Genomic DNA, 15,807 nt, shown 5'->3' with positions numbered 1-15,807 from the left:
TGGCTAAGTTTTTTTTTAATTTTTAATTTAAATTTTATTCTGATTTGGGTGAAAGTTTACAGGACAAATTCACTTTCCATACAGCAGTTCACATACACTTTGTCTCATGACATTGACCACAGTTTACCACAGTGTAACAGCTCCCCTCCCCCTACTTCTTCCCCATAGTTATCTCTTCCCTGTGTCCTTCCCTCCATGCACTCCTGCCCCCTAAGCTGTCTCCTTGTGCATACACAGCCCTTCTATTCTCCCATGATTTTTCTCTCCAAGGAGTGTATCTACCTAACATAAATGTTCAGCTCATATGCCTGTCTTTTGTTTGGCTGGACTCATAGGAGTGGGTTCAATTCCAGACCTGAAGAGCAGCTAGGGGCCATAGTCTCAGAGGTTCCATCAGGCTCTATCAGACCAGCAAACCTGTCCCCCACTTTTTTTTTTTTTAATGATTTTAAGTTTTGTTCCACATTGTTCTCCCTCACCATCCAAGATCTCCTACATAGATCCCTCTCTGAGTGGTTGACTGTGGTAGTCGGGCACCATCTAGTTCTTCTGGTCTCATAGTCGTATAGGCTGAGAATCACATGGTGTACCAGTCCCTTGGACTAATTGTTTCCAACCATCTTTGGTTTTCTTCCTTCTTCTTTGCTCCTGACAGAAGTTCTTGATAAATGACTCTTACAAAGCATGTTGAATGCCATCCAATCAAACGCACCCCTGTACTCTTTCCCCACTCTGTCCAAAGTTCTAATAAAAGATGTGCACTTATACTCCCTTTTTGGGACACCATTTTGAACTTTAATTTGCAAATCTCTGAATTTGAATAAAACCACAGGGAGGGGACCTGTATGAGCAAATAGTTTGAGCCCTGCACTGTTCAGGGAAGACAGGCCTAGAGGATGCAGTGGGAGACAAGGCTGAGAAGCAGACTGAAGCCACTTCATATGGGACTTAAAGATTTGAAGAGCAGACTGAGTAGCTGGCCTTACAAAGGAGAAATGGGGACTTCTGAAAACTCTTGAGCAAGGGAGAGGGAAGAATCAATCTGCCTGCTTGCCTCCTTCCCTCCACCCTCCCTTCCTCCCTCCCTTTCTTCTTTCCTTGATTCATTTATCAAAAATTTTTCTGGGCCATGACTTTGCTGGGATTGGGGATACAGAAAAACCAGTCACAGCCCCAGCCCTCGAGAGGCTTATAGAGAGAAACTCATGCATATTCATAAGGGCACTGAAGTCCACCAGGTGTGAGGAGCAGTGGGAATGGGCAGAAATCTGGAAAGTTTTTGCAGAGTTGGGGCCCCGCAGAGTCATGGGGGTCAAGTAGAGGATGCCAAGTCTATTGGGTTAGGGATAAGGAAGACAATTCCAGGCAGAGGGAACAGGGTTCAGGGAAGTACTAGCAATTTGGGATGCTTAGGACAAGGGACAGGTAAGGTTAGAGAGAGGGTGGCAGTTTAGAGCCTTATGTCCTATACTGGGAAGTAATGGAGATGGCAGAGAGAGCCAGGGAGAAGGTGGGACATAGTCAGGCCTATGCTTGGACAGATCACCCTGGCTGCGGGGTGAGGGGATGAAATGGAGGGAGTTCAAGGGGGACAGGGAAACTGGCAGGAAATAACAGAGGTCAGAATGCAAGGAATGGGGAGAAGGTCAAGACTGAAAAGTATCTACCCACCCAGCCATCTGTCCAGAAAATGTTTGCCCACTACCCACTGTGTTGACTGAGAGACCATGCTGGGAGCTGGAGTCACACTGGGTAGGGGTTGGGGGCTGAGTTGGTGGGCACGGATGAGGATGTGCAGGGGTAGGGGGCAGGTAATAGACATTTTGAATTCAAGGTGTATCCATCCAGGTGGCTGTGAATTGGGACCATGTGGCTGTTCCTAATGGGGGTGGGATAGGGACAGCAAGGGGAAGGGGCTCAGAGAAAATGAAAATACTTCCGGTGGGAGAAGAGAAAGGAACTATTCATGCTTGGCACTTTACTAGTCTTTTCATTCAATCCTCTTTCAATATTATTCCCATTTGCCCAGATGAGGAAACTTTTCGAAGCCCAGAGATTCACTTGTCCCATTAGTGCAGGAGTCAGTAAAGTTTTTCTGGAAAGGGCTAGATACTAAACATTTTCAGCTTTGTGGGCCATATGTCTCTCAAAGCTACCCAGGTGGAAAAGCAGCCATAGAGAGTACTGAAAATTAATGGACAGAGCTGTGTTTCAATAAAACTTTATGTATAAAATTTGAATTTCATGTAATTTTGCCATGCCACGAAAAATTATTTTTTCTTTTGATTTTTTTCCCCAAATACTCAAAAGAGCAAAAGCCATGCTTAGTTCTTAGGTGGGCAGTTGGTGACGGGAGTTGGCATGGAGGCTGTACTTGGCCCACCCCTGGTTCCGAGGGGTTGAGCTGGCTTGGAACTCAGCTCTGTAATCCCAGATCAGGTCTGAGTGTCATGCACACCTGTGCAGTCTGTGCCCCCTGTTCCTCCCAGTCCGGTCGCTCTTCATTTCCGGATGCCCACGTGGACATCCATGGCGGCCACTCGTCTCCCCCAGGAGGCTGTGTGGGGTAGGCCCCGGGTTCTGAATCTCCCAGTCTAGGAAGGTGTCCCCACCCAACCACTCACTAGCTCAGCTGCATTGGGAAGACCTGAAAGATACCTCCCGGGCCTCAGTTTCCCCATCTGTGAAGTGGAACTTAGCAGGGAACGCACTTGCAGGGTGGCTGCAAGGTTGAGGTGAGTACGTGCCTGGAAACACGCTCCTGCCCTTGGCTGCCTCAGTTTCCCTCCTCCCCTGGCCTACACCGCACTGGGCCTCTTCCTGCCTCCTGGCTTCCCCACCTCCTTAATGCCCAGCTGCCTGCCGAGCAAATGGCTTCTCGAAAGCTTTTAAAAATGACGCTCCATCGTAGGCGGCAGGGAGGCCGGGCGGAGGGCGACCGCCCGCGGGAGCGCCCCGGTGGGCGGGCGGCAGCCGCAGCTCGGCAGCCTTTTCGGAGATCTATGGCTGATTATTATGGAAATCAAGCCCCAGCAGCGCGCCCGGGTGGCGCGGGAGCGGGCGGTGGCGCGGCTCGTCTGGAGGCGCCTGGCGGTGAGCGGGGGAGAAAGACGTACGGTGGGGGCGTCGCAGCCCCCTCCGAGCTCTTGGGACGCGCGACTCTTGCTGGCCTGGGAGCCCGCTGCAGCTGGGAGGACCGGGGTTGTGCTAAGGGGCCTGGGAGCGCAAGCTTTGAAGCTCTGGGGTTCATTTCCGCTGAGAGGTGGGGAATGGGGGACTCGGAGTGCTGGATATTTTCATCCAGACAGAAGAAGCTGTTGGAGGGAGGTCAGGCTTGGCAGCGGTGCCGCCGGAAACAGGCTTGGGCCTAAGACCAAAAAACCCACTGCCATCAAGTCAATTCTGACTCATAGTGACTCCCGCTGGGTTTCTAAGTTGTAAATCCTTATGGAAGTAGAGTGCTTCTTCTTCCTCCCAGGAAACAGCTGGTGGGTTTGAACCCACTACCTTCTGGTTAGCAGCCAAATGCCTTACCCACTATGCCATCAGAGCTCTTTTGGGCATAACACAAGCACCGTTTATTGGGTATGTTCTTTCCTCCCTGAACTGTGCTAAACTGAAGAACGTGTTAAGACCCTGAGTCTAGTTAATCCCTCTGTTAACTTAGGTGATACCCCCCCCCCCATTTTATAGAGAAGAAAAGGAGGCACAGAAAGGGAAAGCCATGTGCTGGAGCTCACACAGGTGAAGCAGTCTGAGAGCTGGACCAGGGCCAGTTCTCACAACGTGGTCTAAGCCAATCTGGTTACAGGAGAATGGGTCCCCACTCACCACGAGTCCACCTGTGCCAGAGTGGGACTGTGCCTGTAGGGTTTTCAATGGCTGATTTTTTGGGAAGCAGATTGTCTGGCCTTTTTTTCCAGGGACCTCTGAGTGGAGTTGAACCCCTAACCTTTCAATTAGCAGTTGAGTGCATTGACCATTTGCTCCACCCAGGTTTGTTGCTGGGGGCTGGCTGACAAGTCGATTTTCTGATTTTTGATTCATAGTGTTCCCATGTGACAGAGTAGAACTGCCCCATAGGGTTTTCTAGGTTATAATCTTTATGGGAGGAGCTTGCTGGGTCTTTCTCCCTCGGAGCCCCTGGGTGGGCTTATCCAGTGCGCCACTAGGGTTCCTTCAAACAGGTCCATCACTCACTGCCATCCAGTTGATTCCAACTCCTAGCGACCCCCACTGGGTTTCCAAGGCTGTAAATGTTTACAGAAGCAGACTGCCCCACCTCTCTTCTGTGGAGTGGCTGGTGGATTGGAACCATCCACCCTTTGGTTAGCAGCCAAATGCCTTAACCACACCACTAAAGCTCCTTCGAACCATGACCAGTGGGTTTGAGGTGAGCCAGGAAGGCAGCTCCTCTCATAGCCGTCAAGGTGCCCCAAATCCCATTAGTCAAAATCCAATTGCTGGATATTTTTCACATTCTGAAGAAGGGAGACAATCTCAGTGTAAAAGCGATGGAGGAAATAAAGATGGGAACCCCAGCGGGATTTGGCCACTCTGCAAGCTAGAAAAATGGCCCAGACAGAACAGCAAGTACCACCCTTGGAAAAAAATCTCTGTAGCAAGCAAGAGGGGCCGTGGGATCTGTTATTTCCGCTCTGTAAGGGCCCGGCTGACTGGCTAGGGAAGACCAAGAAAGGCGTAGGTAAATGGGCAAAGGGCAGGGGCAGCTGATCACACAAGGAAACACAGATGCTTCATCAGCACTTGGAAAAGATGCAGTCTCACTGGGAGACATAAAGGAAATGAAAAATTTAACAAATGCAATTCCATGCGAGTGAACCCGTATTTCAAAACAGAAAGCTATTTTCCTCTATCCCTGAATCACTATAACTGTATTCAACTGAGCTCTTGTTACCTGCCTGGCACTCCTTACAGTGCTCTTCGAGTGTTAGCTACTGAAGTCCTCGAGATGGCTCCAGTTCACAGAAGAGGAAACTGAGGCAGTGAGGGGTTAATTATGTAGTTGGCCCAGGGTGCCAGGGCTGGCGAGTAGCTGAGCCCAGTCGTCTGCTGGTTTACAAAGCAGGGCCACGCCACATTGCCTCGGAACTTGATGCTGCTGTTAGAGTCGGTTCCGACATACAGCAACCTCACATATAATAGTTCCGACATACAGCAACCTCACATATAATAGAACGAAACGCTGTCAGGCCCTGTGCCGTCCCCACCAAAGTAGGTATGTTTGAGCCCGTTGTTGCAGCTACTGTGTTAGTCTGTCCCGTTTAGGGTCTTCCTCTTTTTTGCTAACCCTCGACTCAAAGGTGCATAACAACAACAACAACAACAACAACAACTTTGTCCAGCATGATGTCCTTCTTCAGGGACTGGACCCTCCTGATAGTATGTTCAAAGCATGTGAGATGAAGTCTTGCCATTCACTTCTAAGAGCATGCTGGCTCTACATCTTCCCAGACAGATTTGTTCATTCTTCTGGGAACCACGGTGTGCTCAATATTCTTCATCAACAACACCACAATTCAAAGGCATCAATTCTCCGACCTGCCTTTTGTTGTCCATTTTTTTTGCATGTATATGAAATGATTGAAAATGTCAGGTACACCTTAGTCTTGAAAGTGACATCTTTGCTTTTGAACACTTCGAAGAAGACTTTTGCAGCAGATTTGTCCAATGCAATACGTTTGATTTCCTGCCTGCTGCTTCCGTGGGCATTGATTGTGGATCCAGGTAGAAGGAAATCCTTAACAACTTCAGTATTTTCTCTGCTGATCATGATGTTGCTTGTTGGTCCGGTTGTGAGGATCTTTGTTTTCTTTATGTTGAGTTGTAATTCACACTGAAGGCTGAAGTCTTTGACCTTCATCAGAACTTGTTAGAAAGTAAATTCTCAGGCCCAGCGTCAGGCCTGCTGAATCAGAAACTCTGATGGTGGGACTCGGAGGGCGATCGGTGCAGGAGATCCTGGATAGAGTACGAGAACAAGGTGGAACAAAGTTCAAAAATCATTAAAAAAAAAAAAAAAAGACCAGGTTTGTTGGTCTGATAGAGCCTGGTGAGACCCCTGAGACTATGGCCCCTAGCTATCCTTCAGGTCTGGAATTGAACCCACTCTTGTGGCTTCCAGCCAAACAATAGACAGGCATATGGGGTGAACATTTCCATCAGGTAGATACACTCCTTGGAGGGATCAGTTGTGGGAGAACAGAAGGACAGTGTTTGCACAGGAAGCTAGCTCAGGGGCTGGGAGTGCACAGGAAGAAAGGACACAGGGAAGAGGTAACTACAGGGAGGAAGTGGGAGAGAGTTGTTACATTGTGGAGGAATTGCAGTCAATGTCATAGGACAAAATGTGTATGAACTACTGTATGGAAAATGAATTTGCTTTGAAAACTTTCATCCAAATCATCATCATCATCATCATCATAATAACAACAACAACAGTTAAAAAAAGAGAAAGAAACTCTAAGGGTGGGGCCTCTGCTTAGGTAGAACTGTACCTCACGGGTTTTCAATGATTTTTTGAGACTAGCTCTGCAGGCTTTTCTTCTGAGGTGTGTCTGGATGAACTCAAACCTCTAACCTTTCAGCAGCCAATCACATTAACCGTTGGAATCACCCAGGGACTCCCCACCCTAGGTGCACGTATGTATTTGGGCAGATGGTAGGATGCTGCTTCCTCACCCCCTTGAAGTTAGGTGGCCACGTGATTTGATTTGGCCAATGAAATGCGAGAGGAAGTGATGTGTCACATCCAGAAAAGTTTTAAGAGCCGCCACCTTTTGCTACAGGGTTCCTGGCAGCCAAGGCGGCACCTCCTCGGCTTGGATCCTTGAGTGACTGTGATACATAACCCCTACCCAACTCCAGCTCCCCACCCCTGCGGGACATATGAGTAAGACACAAACTCTTGTGTGGGAAGCCACTGAGATTTGGGGTCTGTTTGTTACCACAGCATAACCTAACCTGGCCTGACTGGAAATAATGATTCCATGGTGCTAAGGAAGAGTCAGAGGAGCCCTGGTGGCACAATGGTTAAAGCAGCACAATGGCTGCGACTCATAGCGACCCTGTGTACAACAGAACAAAACACTGCCTGGTCCTGTGCCAGCCTCTCAATGCTTGCCATAACTGTGTGTCAGTTTGTCGTACTGTGGTGGCTTGCGTGTTGCTACGAGGCTGTGCCAGCCGCATTGAGCGAATACCTGGCAATCTGATTCCATAGAGATTATAGCCTGGGAAACTCTTTGGGGCAGTTCTCTGCCCTATAGGGTCGTGATGAGTAGGAAACAACTCGATGGCATACAACAGCAATGACAAGGAAAAGATAAAGAACTCTGGTGGTGTGACGGTTAACCACTGAGCGATCCCATGACTCTGTGTTTCAGGGATATTCATGAAGTTTTCCAGTAATATATCAGACAGTGTTTCACTGCTATTCATAAGGTTTTCACTGGCCAATTCTTTGAGAAGTGGACAGCCCCTTCCTTCTCCCGAGGCTGTCTTAGTCTGAAAGCTCTGCTGAAACCTGTCCACCATGGGTGACCCTGCTGGTATTTGAAATACTGGTGGCATAGCCTTCAGCCTCACAGTGCGACAAACTGACACGCAGGTATGGCAAGGATTATGAGGCTGGCACAGGACCGGGCAGTGTTTTGTTCTGCTGTACACAGGGTCGCTGTGAGTCGGAGCCAACTTGATGACACTTGGCACAACAATGACTCTGTGGCACGAAGACCTGGTGATCGGCTTTCTCACTTCTGTGCAGCCCAAGAAAACCCTGTGAGGAAGTTCTACCCTGTCACGTGGGTCACTATGAGGCAGAATTGACTTGACAGCACCCAACAACAGTAACAAAGACAAGACACAAGCTTCAGGATTGCACGTGTGGTACCCAGCAGAGGTGGAAGGCATCCAGGGTGTGCGAGGGTTAAAGTGCTCAGCTGCCAACGGAAAGGCCGGAGTGTGAGTCTATTCAGGGGTGTCCCACAGGAAAGGCCTGGGAATGCACCAGCCACCGCAAACCCTGCGGAGGGCAGTTCTATCTGACACGCGCGCAGTCACCAGGAGTTAGAATCTACTCAACGGCAGCCCAGCCGATGTTGCAAAGACAAAGCACGCAGGTGTGCTGTAAGTCATTTGAAACGTTTATTCTATCAGGAGGAGGACTGCTTGGTCTCATTTTTCTCTTCCTGTTTATCGCATTTCCCAGTCTTCTACAATGAGCCTTTTTTATTATTCTTTTGTTTTTAAATGGGGGACATTTTATCGAAAATAATCATTTCTTTGGGTTAAGGCTAGTTCCTTTCTGGGCCCTTGTTTATTAAATGAAAATCCCTGGAGGGGGAAGGAGAAGAGGGTTAAGCCTCAGCCTCAAAGGATCAAAGGGACTGAACAGGTTGAGGAGTTAATCCATCTCTTCTGCTCTAGCCTCTGGCTGGCTGCTGGGTCCTGCTGGCCTCCACAACTCACCCGAAAGGCGTTGGTCAGATGTCATTTCCTGGCTGTGCCACTCTGGGCAAGTCACGAACTCTCCGTGCCTCCATGATCTCAACTGTAAAGTGGGAATAACCCTGCCTACCCCCTGGGCTGGGAGCTCTGGTGACATAGTGCCTCAGACATTTGACTGCTAACCAGAAGGCTGGTGGAAAGTGGGGCAATCTACTTCCATGAGATACTACCTTGGAAACCCAAGGAGGGGTTGCTGTGAGTTGAATTGACTCAATGGCAGTGAGTTTGGCTTTTTTATGGTACCCTGTGGGCTACTGGAGGATGGAGGAGATGCCTACTCAGTAGACATGGTACCTGCTGCCACTCTCTTCTTCCTGGGACCTCCATGTTGGGTGACTAGGGCATACTTCTGAAAAATCAGCCACTAGGGGGATCTACGTAGGAAATCCTTGATAGAGAGGGAGAACAATGTGGAACAAAATTCAAAATCATTTGGAGGAGAAAAAAAAAAAAAGGTGGGGACCAGGTTTGCTGGTCCGATAGAGCCTGGTGGAACCACTGAGACTATGGCCCCTAGCTGCCCTTCAGGTTTGGAATTGAACCCACACCTGTGGTTTCCAGCCAAACAAAGTACAGGCATGTGAGTTAAACATTTACCTCAAGTAGATACACTCTTTGGAGAGAACAATCATGGGAGAAAGAAGGGCTGCTTATGCACAGGGAGACAGCTCAGGGGGCAGGAGTGTATGGAGGGATGGACACAGGGAAGAGGTAACTATGGGGAGAAAGTGGGAGGGGAGCTGTTGCATTGTGGTAAACTGTGGCCAATGACATGAGACAAAGTATATGTGAACTGCTGTATGGAAAGTGAATTTGCTCTGTAAATCTTCACCCAAATCATAATTAAAAAAAAAAAAAAAAAAAAAAAACCCAGCAAATATTTAGAGGTACCTAAACCAAAAAAAAAAAAAAAAAAAAAAAAATCAGCCACTGAAAACCGTATGGAGGGCTATTCTGACCCACATGGGGTTCCTTAACCTTTGTCAGCTTCCATCTCCTCCGGAGGGAAGGGAAGGATCATCTTACAGGCTGAGGCAGTTCTGGTTGGGGCTGAAAGTCCATTGCAGAAGCAGAGGGGAGAAAGGGGGGCCTCTCATGGGCCTTGGGAAGGGGAGAACCTGAGCCCAGCAGCAGAGCCAGGAACCCTGTCCTCCTTGAGCCCTGGCAATTCCAGACCACAAGGCCAGCTACCATAGGCCAAAACTAAATCCATGTCAGGTTGGGACAAAACCAGGGGTTGAGACTTCTTTGGAGGGCTATACCTTGCATTCCTTGTTTTTCTGAAACTGCTAGAGTTCTGAAGGAGCTCTGGGGCTGCGGTGGTCAGGGAGGGCTTCCTGGTGGAGAAGGGCTTCAGTTGGGCCTGGAACAATGGGACTGGAGGCACTCATTACCTATGGAGTTTCTGTCCAGAGGCCTCATTCTCAGGCCCCCAAGGGAGACCCCATCACGAATACAACACCATGACCAGTTGCCATGGAGTCAACCCTGACTCCTGGCGATCCCGTGGGTGTCAGGGTAGAACCGTGCTCCCCGGGATTTTCAGTGGCTGAATTTTCAGAAGCAGATGCCAGGCCTTTCTTCTGAGGCACCTGTGGTTGGGCTCACACCTCCAGCCTTTCAGTTTGCAGCCCAGAGTGGTAACTGCTTGTACTGCCTGTACTGTTGTGGTGGTTGTCATCAAGGTGATTCCAGCTCATGGTGACCCTGGCGTGCAGATTGCCAGGCCTGTCTTCTGCGGCGCCTCTGGGTGGGAACGGACCATCAATCTTTTGGCTAGTAGTCAGGTGCTTAGCTGTTTGGCCCACCTAGGTGGCCACACCACTTGGGTAGTGGCAGCTAATGTTTGCTAAAGGCTTGTAGGGGCCAGGCTTCTTGCAGGCATTAGCAGTCCATACCACTCTGCTTTGAGTCAGGATTTGGAGAGACTTGCAAGGGGCAATAGTTAATGGGAGTTGGGGTCCTCGAACAAGGTCTTTCGACCTAGTGTGACCCTGTTCATCTCCCTTTTCGCCCAAACATTACTTCCACCTGCCCTTCCCTGGGCCATTTGGATGTCCATTGGGAGGTGTCTGTCCTCACTCTCCCAGAAGTCTTAACCCTGGGGCCCATCAAGCCTTTTCCTCCCGTCATGAGACCCACTCTGCCCCTGTCCTAGCTCAGCCACCACCCTATCTCTCGCCTCCTTAATCCACCCCCATAAGCAGACAAAGGGACACCCCTATACAGCCCTGCCTCTGCTGCTTTGACCCTTCCTCAGCCCTCCATTACCAACCAGATAGAGTCCAACCGCTCTGCTCCACCAGTCTACTCCCAGCCTCTGTTCCACCCCAAGCCCTGCTGTTCCAGGCGCAGGCCCCCCCAGGCCCAGTGAACAGTCAACATTCCCCCAACATGCCAAACTCTTCACTGGGGTGGTGGGGGTGGTGTGTATCTATGCATTTCACACTGAGAGTGCCCCTCCGCCTGGCAGATGTCTCCCCAGTCCCGCTCCAGCCCCCGAGCTCCCATCCACATCCCTATCACTGCCCCTTCCCCGGCCCCAGGAGGCCAGTGCTCCCTCCCGTCTCCTCTGCCTCCAGCCAGCAGTCGCTCTGAGCCATCGCATTTCTCGGAGCCCTGGTACCTCAGCCTGAAGCACCTGTGTGTTCTCCCCGTGGAGGCCCCATGGAGTCTGGCATTTCTCCTGGAGGGAAGTTGTGGATTTTAGGCAGGAGAGGCAGTGCTCACAGCTGTCTCAAGGAAGATGAATCAGGTGGAATGACGCTGCCAGACTGGAAGAGCATGGAAGGGCCACTCCGTGGGGTCCAGCCCCCTCTGCAGGGGGCATTTGGGAGACGAGTCACCAGCAGAACACCCCCTAGGGAGCGCCCAGCACCATGCGAGGTGCTGTTTCCTCCACCACTGCATTAAATTCCCACCACCTCCCCTGGAGTTTGCATGGGGCTATGTGGTTCCAGAGAGGGCCAATCACTTGTCCAAAATCACACAGCACTTCGGGTGCAGGGTCAGGATTTCAAGATGTGTCCTAGTCCCAGGCTTTGCGGCTCAGCCATCCTGGGTGAGGACTGGTAGCAGGCACGGAAGAAGTGGGGCAGGCAGGCTGGGTGGCTGAGTCCCTGGTGCCTTCAGAGGCCAAGCTCTCAACATCCTCCTGGGGTGGTCCTTCCGTGGCTAGAAAGAGGAGCTCTGATGGGAGGAGGCCTGCCTTTGAACCTTTGATGCTCTTACTCTGTGGACCCCTGGGGAAAGCCTGAGTCATCTGCCGGCAAACATATTTAGCTCCTTTTATTGTCCCTAATAAATCAGCTTCTCCAGGCTTCTCACACCTGCCGCTTGACTCTGGGCTGCACCCACTGCCCCAGCTCCTGTCCCCCCGGCACCCCGGCCACAGGGCCCCAGTGCCAGATCTGGGTTATCAGGGCTCCAAAGGGGGTTCTCCCACTTTCCGGGGACCTAGCAGAGGTCCTCTGTGCCTGCTCAGCACCCTTGCCTTCTCCTGCTCCATCCAAGGCGTTGGTCCTGTCTGCCTCTGGGCTGGGCTGGCCTCTTTTCAGCAGCCAGAGAGCTTCTGAGTGTCCCAGGCAAGGCTCTGTGCTGGCAGTGCTTCAGGGATGAAGAGTGACACCAGGGCCCAGCCCCTTCCACCTGTCCTGTCGTCCTCTCGGCCCTCCATGGCCTTGGCCTGCCCTGAGCCTTGTGTGTAGGGCCCAAGGATGTCTCAGAAAGACCTCTTTCTATTCTACTTCCTTGTCTTGGCTTCTATTGGCCCTTTTGGCTGGAAGGCCCAGGCTATCCCTTAGCTGATCTTTCATGGGCACCTCTTCCAAGAAGCCTTCATAAATCTTTAACCTGTACATGACTCTTTCCTCCCCTGATGACCCTAGGCTGTCTTGTATGTCCATGCAAGCACACACACAGCCTGTCTTATAATAACAGTGAGCACTTACACAAGCCCGAGTAGATGCCCAGCACTGTCCTAAAGACTGTATGTATTTAATATTCCCATTTCACAGACGGGAAAGCTGAGTGCAGAGAGCTAATGAAACTTGCTTAAGATGCAGAGAGTAAGTGGTAGAGGCGGACCTCAGGCCCTGTTGTCCCAAAGGAAAGGCTCTCACTGCTGCCCCCTCTGGTCTCTCGCGGTAAAGCCACTTTTGTAGCTTCTGCTCATCTGTCTCCGTTCCTCCCAGAGCAGGGGCACACAGAAGGCCCTGTTAAAAGGTTGTGTCATGGAACTCACCGGTTCAGCCCCTCAGGCAGAAACATAATGCCCAGAGAGGGTAAGCAACTAGCTCAGTGTCCATAGCCGGAAGGTGAGAGAGTTGGAGCATGCTGCCACTCAGGCTGAGTGGGGAGGCCTGTATCCAGGGGAGTGGGGAGGGGACCCTAGGTGTCTGTTGGACTGATTGAGCCCGTAGGCTCTAGTGGATCAGCTGCACTCTACCTCCCAGATGCCCAGGCCTGGACTCAGGCTACTCAGGACAGAGGCAGGTGCCTGCTAGGGGCAGTAGGTCTGGACCCCAGCCTGGCTGTGGTGTCAGAACTTCTCATCCACGGGTGGTGGGCGCCCCCTGCTGTCCAGAGCAAGGAGTGGCAGAATGGCGGGCAGATGGGTAGAGGCCACCGGGGGAGGGCTGTCAAGGGGCCTGGGCCAATGAGTCAGAGCTGGGAGACTTGCTCAGTGCCGGATGGTGATGAGGCCCGACCCGCCTCTGGCACTGATGTCCTCACAGTTCCTTGTGGCTCCAGACGTTTGCCTCTGTTGGATCTGAGCCCGAAGTACCTTTTGTAAGCTGCCTTCAGTCTAGCCAACCATGATTGTGCATCTACTCTGCACCAGGCACGGAGCAGGTGCACAGCCTGGCTGGTGAGGAGCTCCCAGTCCAGTGGGAGGACAGACAGGGGTGAACTCATTGCAGTACCAGGTGGGAGCCCTTCCTCTGGCCTGGTTGCCTCCTCTAAGAAGCCTGCATGGATTGCCCCTCTGTCCAGCCCAGCCCTCCACTGGCCCCTGTGCCTACCTCTATTCCAGCACATGCCACCCTGGCTGTCACTGGTTATGCACACCTGCCTTCCCCAGAGGATTTGAGTTCCTTTGGAAGATAGGAGCTTTGTCTTGGTCATCTTTGGACACTTGGTTCTGTGCATAGAGCCTGGTACATGGTGGTGCTCAATATGTGTGGAATGAATGAAAGGATAATATGGATGAGTTGATCACTTCCAGTGGGGGGATTTCAGGCAGGCTGCTGGGCTGAGGTGTGGGGTGAGCTGGGTGCCCTGCACACCCTAAGGTAGCTGTCTAGAGTCTTAGAACCCGGAACCACCAAAACACAAGCCCCATACAGGCAGGAATTCTGCCTTGTTCCACCAGTGCCTACAATAGTGCCTGGCCCCCAGCAGGCACTCAGTAAACATTTGCTGAGAGCACAAATAAATGAAGATGACTAAATTCAAGACCCTCTGTAGCATCTCAAGTGATCATTTAAGCCAGTCCCCTAGTGACAGGGAAGCTTGCATTTCCCTAGTGACTGGGAGCTTATTACCAAGCTCCTGAAGCAGCAGCCCTTTCCATCTTTGACCGAGCTGCCTGCTAAAAAGTTCTTTTGCTTTTCCCTGGGCTTGGTAGAATGAGCTCACACCTGCCGCTGCCCCACGGGAGCCTGTCCCTGGGGCCCAGCTGCTGGGGGCTTGTGCAGTCGCGTTAGAGTGCCTCTCAGGACGAAGTTCCAGAGCCCTCCGAGTGCCCACCTTGCCCAGACTGGCTCTCCAGCCCTCATTTGGAAAAAGGACAGAGTGAAGGGCTGAGGTGGGGTCAGAGATAGAAGACACGGTCAGGGAGAGGACAGAGCCCAGTCACGAGCTGGATCATGAGCTTTATTCTCACGTCTGAGTGATTTCCAGAACAGCTGCTCAACGCAGAAAATCACTGATTCCACCTGGTCAACAATGGAGGAGGAAGGGGTGGGTTCAGGTCACACAGCCAGCGTGTGCCAGAGGCGGGAGAGGATCTCCAGCCTCCTGACTCCCAGCCCAGTGCTCCTCCCACGATTCCTGGCTGTCCTTCATGGGCCACGTGGGGCAATAGAGGAGGAGTTCAGCTCCCAGGCTGAGGTCTGCAGAAGTCCTCAGATGTCCAGTAAGGCCTCTGCTGGCTCCTCCTGGTACAATATCATTACCAGATGCTTGCACACCTGCAAGGACAGGGAACTCACCACCTCACAGGGCACATACTCCATCTTTGAGCAGTCACCTCACAGAAGGGTGTGTGTGTGTGTGTGTGTGCGCGCGCGCGCGCGCGCATGCGCTGGCGTGTGCATGTGACGACGTGCACTAGAGCTGCCGCTCCGGGGGGAATCCACCTGGCTCCTGCTCGCCCACACAGGCTGCCAGCGGCGCAGAGGCAATTCCTCTCACTGTTCCCCTGCCAGAGAATTTCCCTGCAGGGGTTCCCCCGGGGCCTATGCTGAGGGAGTGAGAAGGGCTGCTGAGACACAGCCTGTTCATGGATCCTCCCCCAGGCCCGGCCACCTCTGTCCCCAGGGATGTCAGCTCCACTCTGGTGGGGCTGCTGCAGGGTCTTGGGACCCTGGAGTAGTGGTCCAGCAGGAAAGCTGTGGCTGAGACTGCCTCTCCAAGCATGATCCCTGTGTCCGTCATCACTCGGCTGCCACCTCCAGGCAGACCTCCTGATAACCCCAGCCCACAAAGCACTGTCTTCTTGGCCTCTCCATCGCACCACCAGTCTTTCTTGAGTCTCTTCTGTCTGGGATGCTCTCTGCTGTTTCCTTGAGGGGGTCCTACCTGCCCTTCTCCCTCGGATGGACTTCCCTGAAAGTGGAGCTCACTTCTGCTCCTGATTGGCTGGCAGCCTTCAACCCAGGGCCTGCTCAGTAAACAGGTGCAGGCTCACCAGCCAGAAGCTGCTCAGGGACGGCCCAGTGGAATCCTGACCTTCCACTGAGAAGAGGCAGCCTGGAGAGGAGGAGGCTGGCCAGCTCACCCCTGCTGGGGACGCACACTGAGGCTGCTCCTGCCACCCCAGTGGTGGGGGTGGGGTGCCGGTACCCAGCAACCAAGGTGGGCTTTGAGAAACAGCCACAGAGCCCGAAAGAGTGAAGACATCTCTAGTCCCAACACCTCGTTTTGCCAAGAACCAGAGAAGACGCTTGATGTAGCAGAGGCCACACAGTGAGTCAGAGATGAAGGTGTGTGACAGGAACCATGGGGTCCGGGCTCCTGGCATCGCTTGGAGCCCCATCTGTGGGGCTGAGCTGT

Source organism: Orycteropus afer, unplaced genomic scaffold (genome assembly GCF_000298275.1).
Source record: "Orycteropus afer afer isolate SDZICR_OR568_19922 unplaced genomic scaffold, OryAfe1.0 scaffold00083, whole genome shotgun sequence".
Classification (NCBI taxonomy): domain Eukaryota; kingdom Metazoa; phylum Chordata; class Mammalia; order Tubulidentata; family Orycteropodidae; genus Orycteropus; species Orycteropus afer.
This window is presented reverse-complemented; position numbering follows the sequence as displayed.